Below are 19,587 nucleotides of genomic sequence, written 5' to 3' on the forward strand. Positions count from 1 at the left end.
AAATAGAAGAGAATTTAGGGGTGGAACAACGCTAGAAAACAGAAGAGAATTTAGGGGTGGAGCAAGGCTAGAAAAGATGAGAATTTAGGGGTGGAGCAACGCTAGAAAACAGGACAATTTAGGGGTAGAGCAACGCTAGAAAACAGGACAATTTAGAGGTGGAGAAACGTTAGAAGATAGTACAATTTATGTGTGGAGAAACGTTAGAAAAGACGATAATTTAGGAGTGGATAAACACTAGAAAAGAAGATAATTTAGGAGTGGATAAACGTTAGAAAAGACGATAATTTAGGAGTGGATAAACGTTAGAAAAGACGATAATTTAGGAGTGCAGAAACGCTATAACAGAAGAGAATTTAGGGGTGGAGCAAAGCTAGAAAAGATGAGAATTTAGGGGTGGAGCAACGCGAGAAAAGAGGAGAGAATTTAGGGGTGGAGCAACGCTAGAAAACAGGACAATTTAGGAGTGGATAAACATTAGAAAAGACGATAATTTAGGAGTGGATAAACGTTAGAAAAGACGATAATTTAAGAGTGGATAAACGTTAGAAAAGAAGATAATTTAGGAGTGGATAAACGTTAGAAAAGACGTTAATTTAGGAGTGGATAAACGTTAGAAAAGACGATAATTTAAGAGTAGATAAACGTTAGAAAAGAAGATAATTTAGGAGTGGATAAACACTAGAAAAGACGATAATTTAAGAGTGGATAAACGTTAGAAAAGAAGATAATTTAGGAGTGGATAAACGTTAGAAAAGAAGATAATTAAGGAGGGGATAAACGTTAGAAAAGACGATAATTTAGGAGTGGATAAACGTTAGAAAAGACGATAATTTAGGAGTGCAGAAACGCTATAACAGAAGAGAATTTAGGGGTGGAGCGAGGCTAGAAAAGATGAGAATTTAGGGGTGGAGAAACGCGAGAAAAGAGGAGAGAATTTAGGGGTGGAGCAACGCTAGAAAACAGAAGAGAATTTAGGGGTGGAGCAACGCTAGAAAACAGAAGAGACTTTAGGGGTGGAGCAAGGCTAGAAAAGATGAGAATTTTGGGGTGGAGCAACGCTAGAAAACAGGACAATTTAGGGGTAGAGCAACGCTAGAAAACAGGACAATTTAGAGGTGGAGAAACATTAGAAGATAGTACAATTTATGTGTGGAGAAACGTTAGAAAAGACGATAATTTAGGAGTGGATAAACACTAGAAAAGAAGATAATTTAGGAGTGGATAAACACTAGAAAAGAAGATAATTTAGGAGTGGATAAACGTTAGAAAAGAAGATAATTTAGGAGTGGATAAACACTAGAAAAGACGATAATTTAAGAGTGGATAAACGTTAGAAAAGAAGATAATTTAGGAGTGGATAAACGTTAGAAAAGAAGATAATTAAGGAGTGGATAAACGTTAGAAAAGACAATAATTTAGGAGTGGATAAACGTTAGAAAAGACGATAATTTAGGAGTGCAGAAACGCTATAACAGAAGAGAATTTAGGGGTGGAGCGAGGCTAGAAAAGATGAGAATTTAGGGGTGGAGCAACGCGAGAAAAGAGGAGAGAATTTAGGGGTGGAGCAACGCTAGAAAACAGAAGAGAATTTAGGGGTGGAGCAACGCTAGAAAACAGAAGAGAATTTAGGGGTGGAGCAAGGCTAGAAAAGATGAGAATTTAGGGGTGGAGCAACGCTAGAAAACAGGACAATTTAGGGGTAGAGCAACGCTAGAAAACAGGACAATTTAGAGGTGGAGAAACGTTAGAAGATAGTACAATTTATGTGTGGAGAAACGTTAGAAAAGACGATAATTTAGGAGTGGATAAACACTAGAAAAGAAGATAATTTAGGAGTGGATAAACGTTAGAAAAGACGATAATTTAGGAGTGGATAAACGTTAGAAAAGACGATAATTTAGGAGTGCAGAAACGCTATAACAGAAGAGAATTTAGGGGTGGAGCAAAGCTAGAAAAGATGAGAATTTAGGGGTGGAGCAACGCGAGAAAAGAGGAGAGAATTTAGGGGTGTAGCAACGCTAGAAAACAGGACAATTTAGTAGTGGATAAAAGTTAGAAAAGACGATAATTTAGGAGTGGATAAACGTTAGAAAAGACGATAATTTAAGAGTTGATAAACGTTAGAAAAGAAGATAATTTAGGAGTGGATAAACGTTAGAAAAGACGATAATTTAGGAGTGGATAAACGTTAGAAAAGACGATAATTTAAGAGTGGATAAACGTTAGAAAAGAAGATAATTTAGGAGTGGATAAACACTAGAAAAGACGATAATTTAGGAGTGGATAAACACTAGAAAAGAAGATAATTTAGGAGTGTATAAACGTTAGAAAAGACGATAATTTAAGGGTGGATAAACGTTAGAAAAGAAGATATTTTAGGAGTGGATAAACGTTAGAAAAGAAGATAATTTAGGAGTGGATAAACGTTAGAAAAGACGATAATTTAGGAGTGAAGAAACGCTGTAACAGAAGAGAATTTAGGGGTGGAGCGAGGCTAGAAAAGATGAGAATTTAGGGGTGGAGCAACGCGAGAAAAGAGGAGAGAATTTAGGGGTGGAGCAACGCTAGAAAACAGAAGAGAATTTAGGGGTGGAGCAACGCTAGAAAACAGAAGAGAATTTAGGGGTGGAGCAAGGCTAGAAAAGATGAGAATTTAGGGGTGGAGCAACGCTAGAAAACAGGACAATTTAGGGGTAGAGCAACGCTAGAAAACAGGACAATTTAGAGGTGGAGAAACGTTAGAAGATAGTACAATTTATGTGTGGAGAAACGTTAGAAAAGACGATAATTTAGGAGTGGATAAACACTAGAAAAGAAGATAATTTAGGAGTGGATAAACGTTAGAAAAGACGATAATTTAGGAGTGGATAAACGTTAGAAAAGAAGATAATTTAGGAGTGGATAAACGTTAGAAAAGACGATAATTTAGGAGTGGATAAACGTTAGAAAAGAAGATAATTTAGGAGTGTATAAACGTTAGAAAAGACGATAATTTAGGAGTGGATAAACGTTAGAAAAGACGATAATTTAGGAGCGCAGAAACGCTATAACAGAAGAGAATTTAGGGGTGGAGCAAGGCTAGAAAAGATGAGAATTTAGGGGTGGAGCAACGCGAGAAAAGAGGAGAGAATTTAGGGGTGGAGCAACGCGAGAAAAGAGGAGAATTTCGGGGTGGAGCAACGCTAGAAAAGAGGATCATTTAGAGGTGGAGCAACGCTAGAAACGTGTGTGGCTGTTAAAGGACAAATAAGGTCAACAAGCACCCAGTGAAACAACGAATCAATCAATAAATCAGCAAATATTAACTAATAAGTTAAACTCGAGACGCTGCAATTAATGTGCAAAAGTTCCTCCGAAGACAACACGGGGCTTTGGGACACTTCCTGGTTGACGACAAATCCAGCGGGACATGTTTGATCACCTCTGATAAGCTTCCATAAGAAGTCGCTGAAATTATGAAAGGGGGGGGGGTGGGGAAGCAATTTGGAGTGCTCGATCACTCCATTAATTTTTTTTTTTTTTGCTTTCCATAAATTAATGAGCTTTCATCATTAGGTTTTGATTGAGTAATTAATTTCATTGCGCCCGTCTGACAGCTTCATGACATGCACAGTAAAACTTGAAATTGCGTGCTGATGCCTGCGGACGGCATCTTTTCTCTCTTTACAGAAAATAAACGAAGGAAAGGGAAAATAGAAAAGATAACGCTGATGACATTGAAGTAATGAGACATTATCGGAGGGTGGTGGCATTTGACAGACCGGAAAAGGTGCACTCCTCATTTCCAAGATAAACAAGAGGTCAATTTGGAAATGTGTCCCGTAACCCCGCGGATAATCAGGCATAGCGTTGCCACTTAGCTCGGCTGATGGCGGGGAAATGTCAACAGGGACAGAAATGTCCTGGGTGTGCATGCAAACCCAGCGCTCAGACGTTGTTTCGGTGCAAAAAAAAAAATCCTCCTCATTATAAATGTAACTGCACTGACAGCCAGGAGAAGGCAGACCTACATGCAAGACAGAAACACCCCCCCACCCCCCTCCACCCACCTACCCCCACTGGTTGTACACACCAAACCAGTTGATTAGATTACTTGTGTACTGTGGAAAGAGTTTGTACATGTTGGCACAGGGGCGTCAGTTCTACGCCAGCTATGCCGGCTGCTGGGTTTGATTATAATAGCAGGATTTATCATTTGGTGCATGCAGAGTTTGCAGACTGGCGAGTACAGAGAGTCGCTGCCCTGTCTGATTATGACATGGTAAGAACGAACACTTTCGTGCACGTACAGTTGTGGACTGGCGAACAAGAGAGGTGTATCCAATTATACCCCTATAGCAGACGAGGCATGCCTCCTTTCAAGAAGATATGTAGAGCAGCATGGTTTTCCGAACAGTTATGATATCCAGTGCCGGAACTACGCTTTCCTTTTTTTTTTTTTGGCAGCTTCTGGCACCTCTTCGCGACGGTGCTGACATATTAAACAGCAACCTCCTGCACGATAATCACTTACGATGCATGCAAGACGGTGTGGTGCCCAATTCTGTCTCACAGATTCAGGAGTTTGCCTACATATTTCTCTCTTGATCATCTCGAATAAGACGGAGGCGGTTGAGTCTGCACAAGGGGTGGTGTGGTGTGGTGGTGGTGGTGGTGGGGGGGGCGTAAGAGATTTGCATCAAAGTCGGAGCAGATTAGCATAATAGTCACTCAGGAGACTTGAGACCATTATGTAGACGTGAAGGTTGGTGCACATGGAGGCTTTCCGGTGAGCAGTGTTTGCACCGGATGTAAGGCCCGGTGGTTAGGTAGCACCCTGCCCAGGCGCTAAAGGCTAGCATAAAGAGGTAAAACTAAACTAAACTGAAAAACTCCACCCACCCATCCATCCATCCATCCATCCATCCATCCATCCATCCTTCCATTATCCAAACCGCTTATGCTGCTTTCAGGGTCGCGGGGATGCTGGAGCCTATCCCAGCAGTCAATGGGGGAGACAGACTGGACAGGCCGCCAGTCCATCACAGGGCCCACACACGCATATTCACCCCCCAGGGGCCATTCAGTATGGCCGAGTCACCTGACCTACATGTCTTTGGACTGTGGGAGGAAACCGGAGCACCCGGAGGAAACCCACACAGAGGACGACCTCCCAAAGTCGGCCTACCCCGGGGCTCGAACCCAGGACCTTCTTGCTGTGAGGCGACCGCGCTTATCCCACCGTGCCACTGTGGCGCCCCGAAACTGAAAAAAAGAGGAACAAATAGAAAGACAAGACAACAGCCCCTTTTCCCCCCTCTGGGGGTACTTACTTCCCTTCCACTTGGATTTATTGTATTTTCAGTATAATCTGCAATGGCCAGTGAATCACAATGATAACAATAACGGTTACAGCGTGGGAGTGAAGTGCATGAGCTTCCATCTCACCCCCCCCCCAAAAAAAATAAAATAAAATAAAATAAAAAGTTTATCTAAACAAGAGGAGTCAAGGAGCTGCAGGAAGCGGCGGAGATGACCTGCCTCTCCCTCTGCACAGGGAATAAGCGGATAAGCGAATATAATGGCTTGTGTCTTGGGATCCGGAGATGCGAGAACGCAGAGGAGTTGTTTTGTTTTTCTTCCACTCAGTCGTATCACGTCCTCTCATTTTTTAATTAATCTCCAGGTTTAAGCCTGGGAAGTCTCGCGCAACCCGTTAAATACACAGCGATTCCTCTGCCTCGAGTTGTTCATCAACTCGCAGCCTCTTATATGCCACTTGTGAAAAAAAAAAGGGCTGCGTGTGTGTGCGTGAGAGAGAGAGAGAGAGAGAGAGAGCGAGAGAGAGAGAGAGAGAGCGAGAGAGAGAGAGAGAGCGCGTGCGCGCTCCAGTTTCTTCTTCACCCAGCCTGAAACCTTCAAAGGGAGAGAGGGAGAGAAATCCTCATCCGCCGCAAGTGAGGAGATTCTGACGCGGTTTCCGCGGGAGGCAAGGCGAGATAGCATCGGCCAAAGCAGGCGTCACGCCCCGCCCCCGCCCCCCTCCTCGCGCCGCCCCCCGCGTGAGGCTACGCCATCTTAATTTATGCACGCTCCAGTAGTGTTGACGAGGGGGGCGGCTCTCGCCACCAATCTACTTTACTGGAAAATGCACTTTGCGGAGCTCATCGGTTTAAAATGGACCTCACGGGGCGTCCGGGTAACGCGGCCGTCTGTTCCGTTGCCAACCGACGCGGGGATCGCCGGTTCGAATCCCCGCGTCACCTCCGGCTTGGTCGAGCATCCAATTGGCCGACTGTGCGGGTGGGAAGCCGGGTGTGGGTATGTGTCCTGGTCGCGGCACTAGCGCCTCCTCTGGTCGGTCGGGGCTCCTGTTCGGGGGGGGGGACTGGGGGGGGGGGATAGCGCGATCCTCCCACGCGCTACGTCCCCCTGGCGAAACTCCTCACTGTCAGGTGAAAAGAAGCCGCTGGCGACTCCACATGTATGGGAGGAGGCACGTGGTAGTTCTGCAGCCCTCCCCGGATCGGCAGACGGGGGGGGTGGAGCAGCGACCGGGTCGGCTTTGAAGAGTGGGGTACAATTGGGTAGAAAAAAAGGGGGAACCCCCCCACCCCCCAAAAAAAAAAATAGAAGAAAAAAATCACTTCATGGCTCCTGATGAGCATTTGGGACTCTGACAGTAATCGGAGGCAAATGACGAAACGCATGCACCCCCCCCACCCCCACCCCCCGCTCTCAGGTGACCCCATATCAGTAAAGCAGCCCCACGCCAACGAGAATATCTGAACATTCTTGCCTCTATCTGATCATTAAAAAAAAACATGTATTTGTGCCCAGCACCCACCCACACTCGACTACGGAGGCACCCGATTTAAATAATCGCACTAAAAGAGCAGCCTAAACTGCAGCGCTGCATATCCCTTTATTACAATGCAACTGGTAATTAATCTTTATGCCCCGGCACATCAAGTTCTGCTGACCCGTATTTATGACGCTGCCTTCAGGATATGGTTCATGAGTCGGCAAAATTGCTCCGCAGATTAATAACACATCATTATGCATTTAAGGTAACACAATTAAACATCTTGTTGTAGCTATCAACCAAATGCTACTCCCCCCTCCCTCCCTCCCTCCCTCCCTCCCGTTGCTCACTGAGCAGTATTGGGTGCCATACGTGGGGAGGCGTTAAAAACCGCCTAACGGGACTTGAAGGACACGTCTCTTGCGCTCCGCTGTTCGCCGTGTGTAAAACTACAGAGCAAACAACCCATTTATCTCCACTTACTGTCGAGAGCAATGCGTGATCATGTAGGAAGCTCAACAGGAGAAGGGGGAGGGGGGGGGGGAGACAAAAATGAATCAAATCGTTCCCAAATTAGAGGACCAGACTCCTGCTGAGATCAATTTGACACGCGGGGCCACATCTGATGCGGTCCTTGGGTGATGGCTGGCTGACAGCTTTCGACTTGAGCCTGGCCTCTCTCTCTCTTTTCTTTTCTCATCTCATTGTCACAAAGTATCTCGTCTCCTCTCGAGTCAGAGTCGGGCACTCGCGGCTTCCGGTTTGAAGGCTGTGACGGGATTAGGGGGACTAGCTGCAACTCCAGATTAAGGATGGAGATGAGGACGGGTGGCGACTGACGAAACGGACTTCCGGGAGGGCTTACTTTACTCCCCACTGCCGAGGGCAAGTACTGGTGAAACGAAGACGCCATACAGTAAGCGCCGCATCCACATAAAGACGATGAGTGTGCAGAAACCTTGGGTTAAAAATGATGACCATGATGAAGGCTCAGCTGGTGGTGCAGGACAGGTCCAGGGATGGTCGTTCCCGTCCTGCACTTTATAGCACTTATATTAGTAATGAATGGACCGGACACCAAGGCGTAACGTTGGCCTTTCACTAGGCATCTCTTCGAGGCTCAACACTCGCGCATGCGCGCTCGTTAGATATCAAAACCTGCTCGCTACACCTCCCCCCCCTTTTAAACTGATACTTTCGGGATCTTTACAGAAAAATTAAATCATACGTTAAGAAAGCTTCATGCTGATTTTACCAACAAGCCAGGGGAACAGCGGGCACCTTACACATGTCTGTAAACGAGTGTGTGAGTGTTCTCATTCGTCCAGATCATGGTTCTCCAAAGGAGCTGAATCAAGTGCGACTGGACTTGGTCTATATCCGTGAAGACGTTTCGCCTCTCATCCAAGAGGCTTCCTCAGTTCGGGCCTTCCTGACTAGACCAAGCTAGTCTGACTGACTGGTGATGAGACTCAGATATTTACCCTCTTGGAGTCGTTGTCAGAGCTATAGATGTCCATGGCTCTTTGTGTCCCGATGTTTACCGACGCCCGTCGCTAGCAGAGCCATAGATATGAGTGGCTCTGTACACAAAAGGTGCCACTCATATCAATAGCTCTGACAACGACTCCAAAGAGGGTAAATATCTGAGTCTCATCAGCAGCCAGTCAGACTAGCTTGGTCTAGTCAGGAAGGCCCGAACTGAGGAAGCCTCTTGGGTGAGAGGCGAAACGTCTTCACAGATATATACCAAGTCCAGTTGCACTTGATTCAGCTCCTTTGGAGGATCTCTGCAAACGTGAGCATATGCAAACTGGTTAAATGAACTTCACATTTCACATCTCATATCTAGACACACGTTTCACATCTCATAGACACACATTTCTCATCTCATTTTCCTTGTTTTTGTTTTGTTCTTTGACCTATGAACATATCAAGACAAGCACATAACCTAACTGAGAGGTAGGGTAGACTACCTGAGCCTCTCTGTTGTGGCATGGAGGTTATTCTGCTCCGCGTATACTCACAACACTAAACTACAAATTGAGTCTTTTAACAAGCTTGACTGCCCTGCCAACTCTGGTGTGTAGTCCAGAGCCCGGCTGGCTTCCAGACGGCGAGGGCACTACTCTCAAATGAGGACAGTTTCTTCAGAGGCCGCCTGTTGAAGGTTTGGGTCACGTATGAGCGTGGTGTCCCTGCTGATCCAGAGGCGACTCCTGTGTGTGGAACGTTCCGTATCCAAACTCTCTGACCTTGCTGGAGTGGTGGTGTCTCCCGTGCTCTGTGTCGTCTGTTGTGTCCTTCAGCCTGTTGTCTTTTAAGCTCCTGGCCTTTCAACTCAAAAGCTCTCAAGTCTGGCCACGCTGGTTTGAGCGTGCGTGGACACACCGGAAGGGGTGATTGTATTTATCTCTCAGAGGCGAGGACGACGACTTCTGACGCCATGTCTTGTACTTTATAGCAGTGGTTCTCAACCTTTTTGGGGTCCTGGACCCCCCCCCCTGCGTATTTTTGATCTACCCTGAGGACCCCTCCACCTGATCTTGGGGGAGGGGGTTGCAATTTGATAGAAACAGTAGAAACTGCATTTTAAATTGCATTATAGCATTTATTCACTCTTTGGGGCCAAAATAAGAGCTTTCAGTTGTAACTTAGATATAGTTAACAAAACAGAATTCTTATGCAGTAACTTTCAGATATATGTAACAAAACAGAATATGTATTCAGTAACTTTTAGATATATGTAACAAAACAGAATATGTATTCAGTAACTTTCAGATATATGTAACAAAACAGAATATGTATTCAGTAACTTTCAGATATATGTAACAACATAATTTTTATGCAGTAACTTTTAACAATGCAAACGGGAGCGAGATCTCTTATTAAAATACAATAAATGACACTTGTGAAACAGATGTAATTAGAGAAAAAAGTCCCGTTACCCTTTATAGTTTAGGTAGATAAAGGTCTCAGTCACATTTGAGTAAAATAATCCCATTTCTATAAATGTCATAGGATCTTTTTTTTAAAGATATTCTATTTTCACGGACCCCTTGCAATTACACCACGGACCACTAGGGGTCCGCGGACCCCCGGTTGAGAAACACGGCTTTATAGTACTTATATTAGTAATGAATGGACCGGAGACCAAGGCATAACGTTGACCTTTTGACTAGGCATATCTTCAAGGCTCAACACTCGCGCATGCGCGCTCATTACGCATCAAACCCTGCTCACTACCGTTGCCTCCTCACAAAGATGGCCTCCTCGACTCCCGTTCAAACCAGCGTTCCTCCCTATCAAGGGCGTGCACATCCTCATCCTTGAAAGAGTCGCCGCTGGCTTGAAGACGGGTGTAGACTGCGGAGGCCTGGCCTGGCGTGTGTGTTGCGCCATCCTCTTGGCCAGCGTCTGTTCACAAGTCACGGCAACCCTCCTGGCGCGTACTAGCGTACACTATATTGCTCGATCGCCCGATCCTTTGGGTGGACCAGTTTCTGGCGCAGCGCGTTTTGGGGTTTGAAAGCAACCGAGGCGTAGTGTTTGGAAAACACGCGTCTCAGCTTTTCGGACACTCCCGCCACATACGGAATCGCCACTGGTTTACGCTTAGGCAGGCGTTGTCCTTCTCCTCCCTTCGGTGCGCTGTTCGGGCGTCTTCCTGGCTTTGACATACGGCCCATCGATGCAGGGAACGGAAATGGAGTAGAGAATGGTCAACTGAGCATGCGCGAAACGCCTCCGCCACGCCTCCACACGCCCCGCGTAGCATCCAGGCGCTGGGGTTCTAGGAAGACCCGCCCCTACTCTGCGTCTGATTAGCTAACTTTAACCCTAACCCCGCCCTAAGCCTAACCCTAACCTACCCAAACAACGGAGGCAACGAGTACGTGCGCATGCTCAGTTGACCGTTCTCAAACTACCTTCGACAAACGCCCCGTTAGGATAACCACACTTAACCAGGGCCTGTTTAATGTGGGGGTTCTCCCCTTCCCCGGCCGCTGTGTCGGTGGGGACGTTGTCAGCTCGGTGGTCCAGCGTCCTGGTGACTCCTAGTTTGTGCTCCTGTGGATGATGAGAGTCAAACCTTGAGTACTGATCAGCATGTGTTGGTTTACGTTAAACATCAGCAATCAAATGTCCCCCATCACCAATTGCAATTTCCCAGTGTAAGAAGGCTAAGCTGTCATGTCCCACATCTTCCCTGGTGTGGTTGTCCACAGAGTTAATGTGGTTGGTGAAATGTGATACCCCCTGAGATTTAATTCGAACCCCGGTGTCGTCCACGTCTGAACCAGTGGCTAGGTGGTGCTCCTGGATAGGATATCAGAGCCCTCTGTTCTACCTCCTCCATGTAAAATTTGGCAAGCATCGGTGAAACTGGGGAACCCACTGTGCACCCATGCGTCTGCACTCGTTAAAAGCATCTATCCACTCAACGTGGATAGAAAGAGAAAACCCATGGCCAAGTGGTGCAGAGAGGGTGCGCCAATAAAAGGCTTTGCTGGCTGATGCTGCAATTAGCTAAATGAACTAGCTTACATGCCATATGCTGCGAATAAGGGAAAGGAACTAGCATATATGCTATGTGCTGTGAATTAGCTAAATGAGTTAGCTTACATGCTATATGCTGTGAATAAGTGAAACGAACTAGCTTATATGCTATGTGCTGTGAATTAGCTAAATGAGCAAGCTTACATGCTATATGCTGTGAATTAGCTAAAAGAACTAGCCTACATGCTATGTGCTGTAAATTAGCTTAATGAGCTAACTAAAGAACAAAATGTTTTTGCTAGCCTTGAGGTATTAATGCTAGAGTCCCACTGCAGGGTTGGCCATTTCCAAGGTTTAACTAATCAGACTCGGTGCAAAAACATTTTGGAGAAGTTATCGAGACATTTCTCTAATGTTTAAAAAAAAAAAGGTGGTCAACTTTGACTGTGAACCGGTGAAATAAACATGTAAATTTGATAATTTGGTCTAGACTTCTCACTTCTCATCAGTTCTTTTTTGTATTATAGCTTATAACGGATGCAATATTTGATTTGGTAGCCAGCCCAGCAATAATAATAACAAAAAAATAATAATAATAGTTAACTCTTAGATGCATGAGTGACTGGACCCTACACTCTTCCGTAAGTGGGTCAAAAATGACCCGTATAAGAGTCAATGTTTTTTTATGCCGTTTTTGTCATTATTTTTGGGACAATAAGACAGTTAATTAGGTAATAAGAATTTTTTTATTAATTATCAATCAGGTAATCAATTAATTCATTCAAATGTTTTCAAAATGTTGAAAAAGTGAAAAATAAAAACATTTCGAGCAAGAAATCATTCTTGTGTAGCCCAAAATATAATAAAAAACATATAATGCAAATTATTATTTAATTAATGATTTTAATTAATTAAATACTTACTCTGCAGTCTAAACAAACGGGTGAAGACGGCTCTGAACAAGAAAGGGAAAGGAGGGAGCAGGAGGGAGCAGGCACCAGCACAGCTCCGGTTAAAGGTGCAGTATTAAGTGTTACAGTGTGGCTTTCTAGTAAATTAGAGCACAATACAACGTTCACACGACCAGGTCGGACTGCTTCATTCAAGTGCTTTGTGTGAATATGTAGTGTGAGTAAAGTGTGCTCCGGTGGAGTCCCCTGCTTCCAAATTAGTCCTCTGTGTTTAAACACTGTTGAATGTTTGTGCAGTATTTTAAACAGTTCTGATAAAAACAGCAGGCTATTAAGTCAAACTAGGCGTCAGGTGATCATTATATTAATTCAGTTCTTTTTATTTATTTATTTATTTATTTTCGCTTTCTGTTCACACAAAGGTGGGGAGGGAAAACCTTGGGAAATTAGTTTCATCGTTTTACACATTAGCCTAACGCAAACGATAGAAATGAACAGAGTGCCCTTTTTTTTCTATTATTGTTACGGATTCTTTGATCGACAAACATGTGGTGTCGGTTCGAATTTGACGGATCAAATTCGGGAGGCTTGACAGCAAGTTCCTGGGCTGCTTTGTTGGCAGTCCACACCTGTCAGAATGACAGATAGCGTCAGCCACTGATTCACGTCACGGAGACTTGAACCAGTTCATCTGGATACGACGTTTATTGACAGAAACCGTCCATCACTCATCTGAGTGACGTCTTCAGTCTCAACTGACTGCAGGTGTCCCCCGCCCTTATAAACACTACAGTGGGCAAAACGACCCAAAACAACGATCGGTTTCATATTGTAGCGAAATCAGGGGGCAGCCCGGGAACCGCCGCCACAACCGGGACGCGAACCCGTGTCTTCCACTCCGCAAGCGACAACGTTAACCAGTCGACTAAAGGGTGCGACCCGCTTGTTAAGGACCAACGTGTCTACTTATCCACGCACGCTACAATATGCAAATTTTCGGTCGTTATGCCCCGGTATTGTTTATGAGGGTGAGGCTACATTTGAGACTGAAGAGGTCACTTAGACGTGTGATGAAACGTTTCTCCCAATAAACGCATCCAGATGAACTGATTCAACAATCTGTGACGTAGTTAATGGCCACGCCCATATTTGCATATGAAACCCATCGCTGGTTTCGGTACAGTTGCGTCTTAGGGTCATTTAAGTCATGTCTGGGTCATGCTTGACCTGTAACAACGAGGGGTGTCCACTGATTAAATGCAGCCTTTCTGCACCGTGAAGAGGGAAAACCCAGAGAGTCACAGAGATGGCGATGAGTGACAGGTTGTTTCTTCATGCCAAAATTACGTTGGGTCTAAGATTAAATTAAGTTGCTGTAATTTAGAGGTTTAATGAAGGCGGCTCGTAAATCACCCTTAAGATAAGGGCAGTGTACAGAATGTGTGGGCAACGCAAGGGCTATTTATGAGGGGGTGGAGTTAGAAAACAACGAGACAGGAGACGTGAGAGTAGACGTAGTCGAGGTAGTTTACTAGCTCCAACTTAGCATGTCATACATTCGACAACGACACTGAACTCAACTGTCAACCGGAAGCGGAAGTGCATTATCTGACCCCTCGCCTCTTCCCTTAAAGGTACACCGTCCTCTCGGGTGAATGTCTCTTGTTATATAGATGTGGGTCACCACAAAGGTGAGGATCCCTGCAGTCAGTTGAGACTGAAGGGGGCACTACAACCCTTTTTACACCAAAACTGGCGCGTATAAGCGGGTGTTTTAAACGCGGGTAAGCCCGCTAAAAATAGACAATTGACTCCTTTCAGTGTCAGCAGACCCGGGTCTGACTGCCAGCAGACGAGTTTGCCCTTCTGTTTTTCTTCTTCTGTAGCGTCACCTTTGACGTCATGACGTTCGTGATGTCATGAAACAGGGACGTAAACAGTAGAAAGCAGCGTGGAAGCCGGAGAGGCGGTGGCTGACGTTACTCTTTTACATCTTGTACTTCAGTCTCTCTTTCAAACCGTGCAAACTCAACGCAGACTGAACGATGTTCGAGCGCCGCTTGAACGAAGACGCTGCACCCACAAACAGCAAGTGTTTTTCCTCAGTAGCCGGCGCGGTTTTATGACGTGCGGGCAATGGCGCTACGTCATCGCGCAAATTAGCGTGTCGCGTTTACGTCAATACCGATCGGGGTCGGAGCTGATAAATACCAGTGAATACTGGTACCATTGACCACTGGTACCATTGACCACCAAAGGCGGGCGTCAGCGGGTGTTTTTGGCCGGCGTGAAAGTGTCTTTTAGATGAGTGACGATAAACACGGTGTCCAGATGAACTGATTCAACTTCCGGTGACTTCCTTACCTGGACTACTGCGCATGCGTACAGACATAAACCAACGTGTTGCTCAGCAGCTGCTTGGCTACTGCTTTGGCATTAGGCTGTCTTTCACATGTATTTATTTATTTTGCTTAAAAAGGATTTTCTAATAAATAAATAATGATAAAAAAACACGAGTGCAATAAACTTGGATATACCTTTTATCCATATTGCGTTTGGAAAATAAATTATATAGCTTCATAAAAAGCACAGGAACTGCAGCTTGAGTGTGCTGACACACACACACGCGCGCGCGCGCACGCACACGCACGCACGCTATATGGTGCGTGTAGGAGAATACCATACCCAGTGTATCCCTCCGACGGTTTACATAACTGAAATGATGTGCTTCAGCTCCTCTCTGCTTATCACCGAGAGCCACACTATATTGCCAGGGCCACCTCAAAGAAAATTAAATGCACCCTCATCCCTTTGATACCCCCCCCCCCCCCAAGCACATTCTCTGAGCGTCTATTGCCACCGAGATATTGTTGTCTGCTGCATTGTTCAAACACTCCCACAAAGATCCAGCTAAATGCCTCTTTTTTCTTCTTCTTCGTCATCTTCTCCCCCCCCCCTCCTTTTCTCTACAATCAGTGTCCCACATTAGCTTTTAACGCCACAACGTGTCGAACAACGCCCTTCCGGCTGCTGCGAACAAAGGAGAGTTTTCGACAATGAGATGTTTTCTTCTTCTTCAGTGTACTCCATTGTATCCAGTGTTAGTATATTGTATTTAATTCTATGGCCACAGAATACTTCATTAGAGATTTGGCTATAGCTCAGAATTTTGCAAAAAATGCATTTATCATACAAATTCACATATGTCTCCAAGCCATGATTACAATAAGAAAACATTTAACACATGACTATATTTTTTTCTTTATTTATGGTAAAATGTATATTTAGAGTCACAAAAGTGAAACATTAAAACAAAAATAATAGCAAGCAAATAAAGCATCAATTGATCAAGACGACAACATATACCCATATACATGCATTCAAAGTCATCGTGGGGTTTTTAGCATCGCTGTGTTGTTATCCTTTATATGCATAACCTGCAACTGTCGGTCTGGTTAAATGACTCCACAAATGTCCCAGAGAAATATAAATGTGGCAATACAAGTTTTAAAAGTCGTTATAGAAAAATGCACTCGTGCAAGAAATTGCTTCAGGTGTGGCGTATTCAGAACAGCAGCCAGGACTCTCCATTATGTGGCCGAAGAAGTATGCACCAGCAAAAGGAAAAAAAAAAAAAGAGACTTGGATGGGCATCCGGGTGTCGTAGCGGTCTATTCCGTTGCCTACCAACAAGGGGATCACCGGTTCGAATCCCATTGTTACCTCCGGCTTGGTCAGGCGTCCCTACAGACACGATTGGCCGTGTCTTTGGGTGGGAAGCCGGAGGTGGGTATGTGTCCTGGTCGCTGCACTAGCGCCTCCTCTGGTTGGTCGGTGCACCTGTTCGGGGGGGGGACTGGGAGGAATAGCGTCATCCTCCCACGCGCTACGCCCCCCCCCGTGAAACTCCTCACTGTCAGGTGAAACGAAGCGGCTGGCGACTCCACATGTATGGGAGGCGGCGTGTGGTAGTCTGCAGCCCTCCCCGGATCGGCAGTGGGGGGTGGAGCCGCGACCGGGACAGCTCGGAAGAGTGAGGTAATTGGCCAAGTACAATTGGGGGGGGGGGGCATGGATAAAAGCTAGTGGGAAAGCAGAGCCTCTAATCCAGAAACCCTCGTTACAAACACATCATCAGAAGTTCGGCAAATAGTCGTTTGCACCGATTCTCCAAGAGCATCCTTCCTTGTTAACCGTCTCTGGCAAACCTTTAAAATGAACTCTGCTGCAATCTCCCCCTCCGCACATTATTTTCTGGGAACAGTCTGCTAACTAACTCCGGAGTTCAAACACGACGCTGTGAAGTGGCATCCATGCTACGAAAAGCTGCACCAAACTTGCAGAAGATCCAAGACTTGCCTCGACTTGGACCACCTTTAAGAGAACAGCTGTTAACGTTCTCCGCTGCCTCTAAGTGGATCTCCAGCCGTGAGAGTGGCACGATCCCCTGCTTTCCTATTTCCTCAACACTTAACTGCTGCTTTTGAATAAAAATAAAAGACCAAGAGCTTCCAGAAGCAGTTAGCAAAATCTCTGGTGTTCAGGTTTCTAATTAGACGACGGCATCAACCACAGCTGACGGGAAGCGTTTAGTGTTCAGTGAAGACGTTGATGATGAAGGTAGCTAGTAGTGGGGATCAAAACGTCTCATGCACGGTGTGGCCAGTACAAAGTACTTTTCAAGTTATCATTTTTATTACTTTTTTCTGTTTTTACCAATTACTAGAGGAGATTTAAGGTTGGTTCTCTCGCTTCCTGTATAAGACACTATATACTACCATATACATTATATATATGATATATGCTGCCTGCAAACTGTGTATTGCCATGATATGAATATGAACTCACTAGCTAATATGAATTTATTGCTCTAATATTAACTCAGGCGTTAGAATTAAACAAGGATTGGGTAAGCTGGTGCAGTAGTGCAACATATTTCTATACCTGTCTGGCCACTTTAGATTATGTTCAGATCAATGTCACATCAGCAGCCCATGCTTACTGCAGCTACCTCCCCTCTCTAAGGTGCATATATACAATTGTCAGTTGATGGCTTCATTATGAAGTTGAAAGTATAATCTTCCATAGAAGGCATCCTGAAAATCAGGTTCGGCTTTGTGGGGCGCCTGAGCAGCGCTGGAGCTCAAGTCCACTGACCTCCTGATGGGTGCATCACTGTTACTTGGTGTTTTATAGTTTGCTGCAAAAAAGCATGTTGAACAAGGCTCGTTTCCATTACAACGTCCGAATCCTGTCATCCATCTTGGATCATGACCTTCAGAGGAAGCAAGCACTTGTTCATAGACTGTCTCCGCACACAAAATGATGTATATGTAAAGGACAGTGATGGCAGTACAGAATTATAAATTTAGGGGGTGATCACACATCACAATCAACCCCACCCTAATGTCACAATATTTTTGACCGAATACCTCAATATCGACATTTTGATGATATTGTAGCGATGCCTATTGGTGCTCTCACAAAATGTTTACACAATGACATGTTTAATAAGCACTCAGTAGCTATGTAGATATGACGTCCACGCAGGTAGAGACACAATGTAACAGAACAGCCTAATAACCGCATTTTTTTTAGTGCAATGCAGCCTTGAAAACAGGATAAGCCCTTATGTCATGTCACGTTATTACAATCTGCAACGTCTAAGATGATATCTAATCTTATATCACAGCTATATTGCCCAGCTCTACCCCAACCAGATCTTGACGCCACGAGACAACTCAGATTTCCTCCCTCAAAGCAACCCGTGTGATGTGTCTCGTTTGAAAATGTTTTTGTCATGAGCAGAATCAGATCAGAAGTTGTAGGCCCAGTCCAAGATGTTTCCCGCTCAAAAATGTAAAAAAAAGAAAAAAAAGTTTGCAACTTCTTTAAAACCAGGGGAATGTTTTGCACTCAATCACATGACTAATCAACCCAGGGCAATAAAAAAAGCAATGTAACTTATCAGCCAGCCAGCCAATCAATCAATAAATCAAATCAATCAATCAGTTTGGTAGTAAGGCAATCCAAACATTAAACTGGTTTGAGTAAGTCGGTTATTCATGGTTGCAACATACCTGACTTCTGGGATAACTCTGCAAAACAACAATAGCGAAGAACGGACAGCAAGATAGAAAATAAAGGGCAAGTGTTTTCATTCACATTAGTCGACAAGCATTTTGTTGACTTGTCTCCATGCCCCCCGTTTTAGGTCTTCTGCAGACAAAGATAATCATCTACCATGTCTCTTTAAGCAGTCCCTCAGTAAGGCGATGGAGCCTAAAAGATCTGCCCCCCCCCCAATACGTCTGGTGTTCAAGCCTAGCATGGAGTTAGTTGCACACGCACACCTATGCCCCCCCCCCCTCCTCCGGGGCTTAATGATGCAATGTCCCTGGCAATGAATGAAACTTCACATTTTTTCCATTTCAAGTATTTTAGACTATGGAAAAGGGGGATTTTTTTCCCAGGACATAGTTATGCAAATTCACATTAGGTGTCCCTTCAACATAATATTGCTTTGGACCACTTTGACATTCAGGGATCATATTGTTTCGTCATATGTGCTGCAGCTACGGTGGTGACCGTGTGCTTCCGACCGTTTCCCAGAAACAGAGTCACCATATTTTCGACGAATTCATATGGGTGGATTTGCTGGCAGGAAATAAAAGAGATGCTAGGTTAAGAAAGAAAGGGAAGGAGTTGAATTAAGAAATAATTCACTTCTTCTGTACAGATTACAAAATTGAAGTCTAACAAGTCTGTGAATGTTCTCATTCATCCAGGTCATGGCTATCCAAAGGAGCTGAATCAAGTGCAACTGGACTTGGTATATATCCGTGAAGACGTTTCGCCTCTCATCCAAGAGGCTTCATCAGTTCCAAGAGGCTTCATCTGACTAAACCAGAAAGGCACGAACTGATGAAGCCTCTTGGATGAGAGGCAAAACGTCTTCACGGATATATACCAAGTCCAGTTGCACTTGATTCAACTCCTTTGGATAAAGTCTAACAAACTTACAAATAGGATAACAAATACGGTAACACTTCAGTATGAGGAACGTAGTCACCATTAATTAGGCGCTTATTAGCATGCAAATTAGCAAATTATTGGCTCTTAATTGGTCATTATTAAGTACTCATTAATGCCTTATTCTGCATGGCCTTATTATGCAACCAGTAAGCCATTAACTATGAGTTTTCCCTCTATAACCTCAGAAGTATTGCTTATTAGTAGTACCATCTCAATATGCTTTGCTTAGTATGGGCTTTATAAGGTGGTAGTACCACAAGAAGAGTTATTCTCCCTTACTAACACTTAATGAATATGGTCTGGTCTTGCATAACAAAACTACAAGTGTTCATAGTGTTAAATTACTCTAAATTA

This window comes from Lampris incognitus, chromosome 21 (genome assembly GCF_029633865.1).
Source record: "Lampris incognitus isolate fLamInc1 chromosome 21, fLamInc1.hap2, whole genome shotgun sequence".
NCBI lineage: Eukaryota > Metazoa > Chordata > Actinopteri > Lampriformes > Lampridae > Lampris > Lampris incognitus.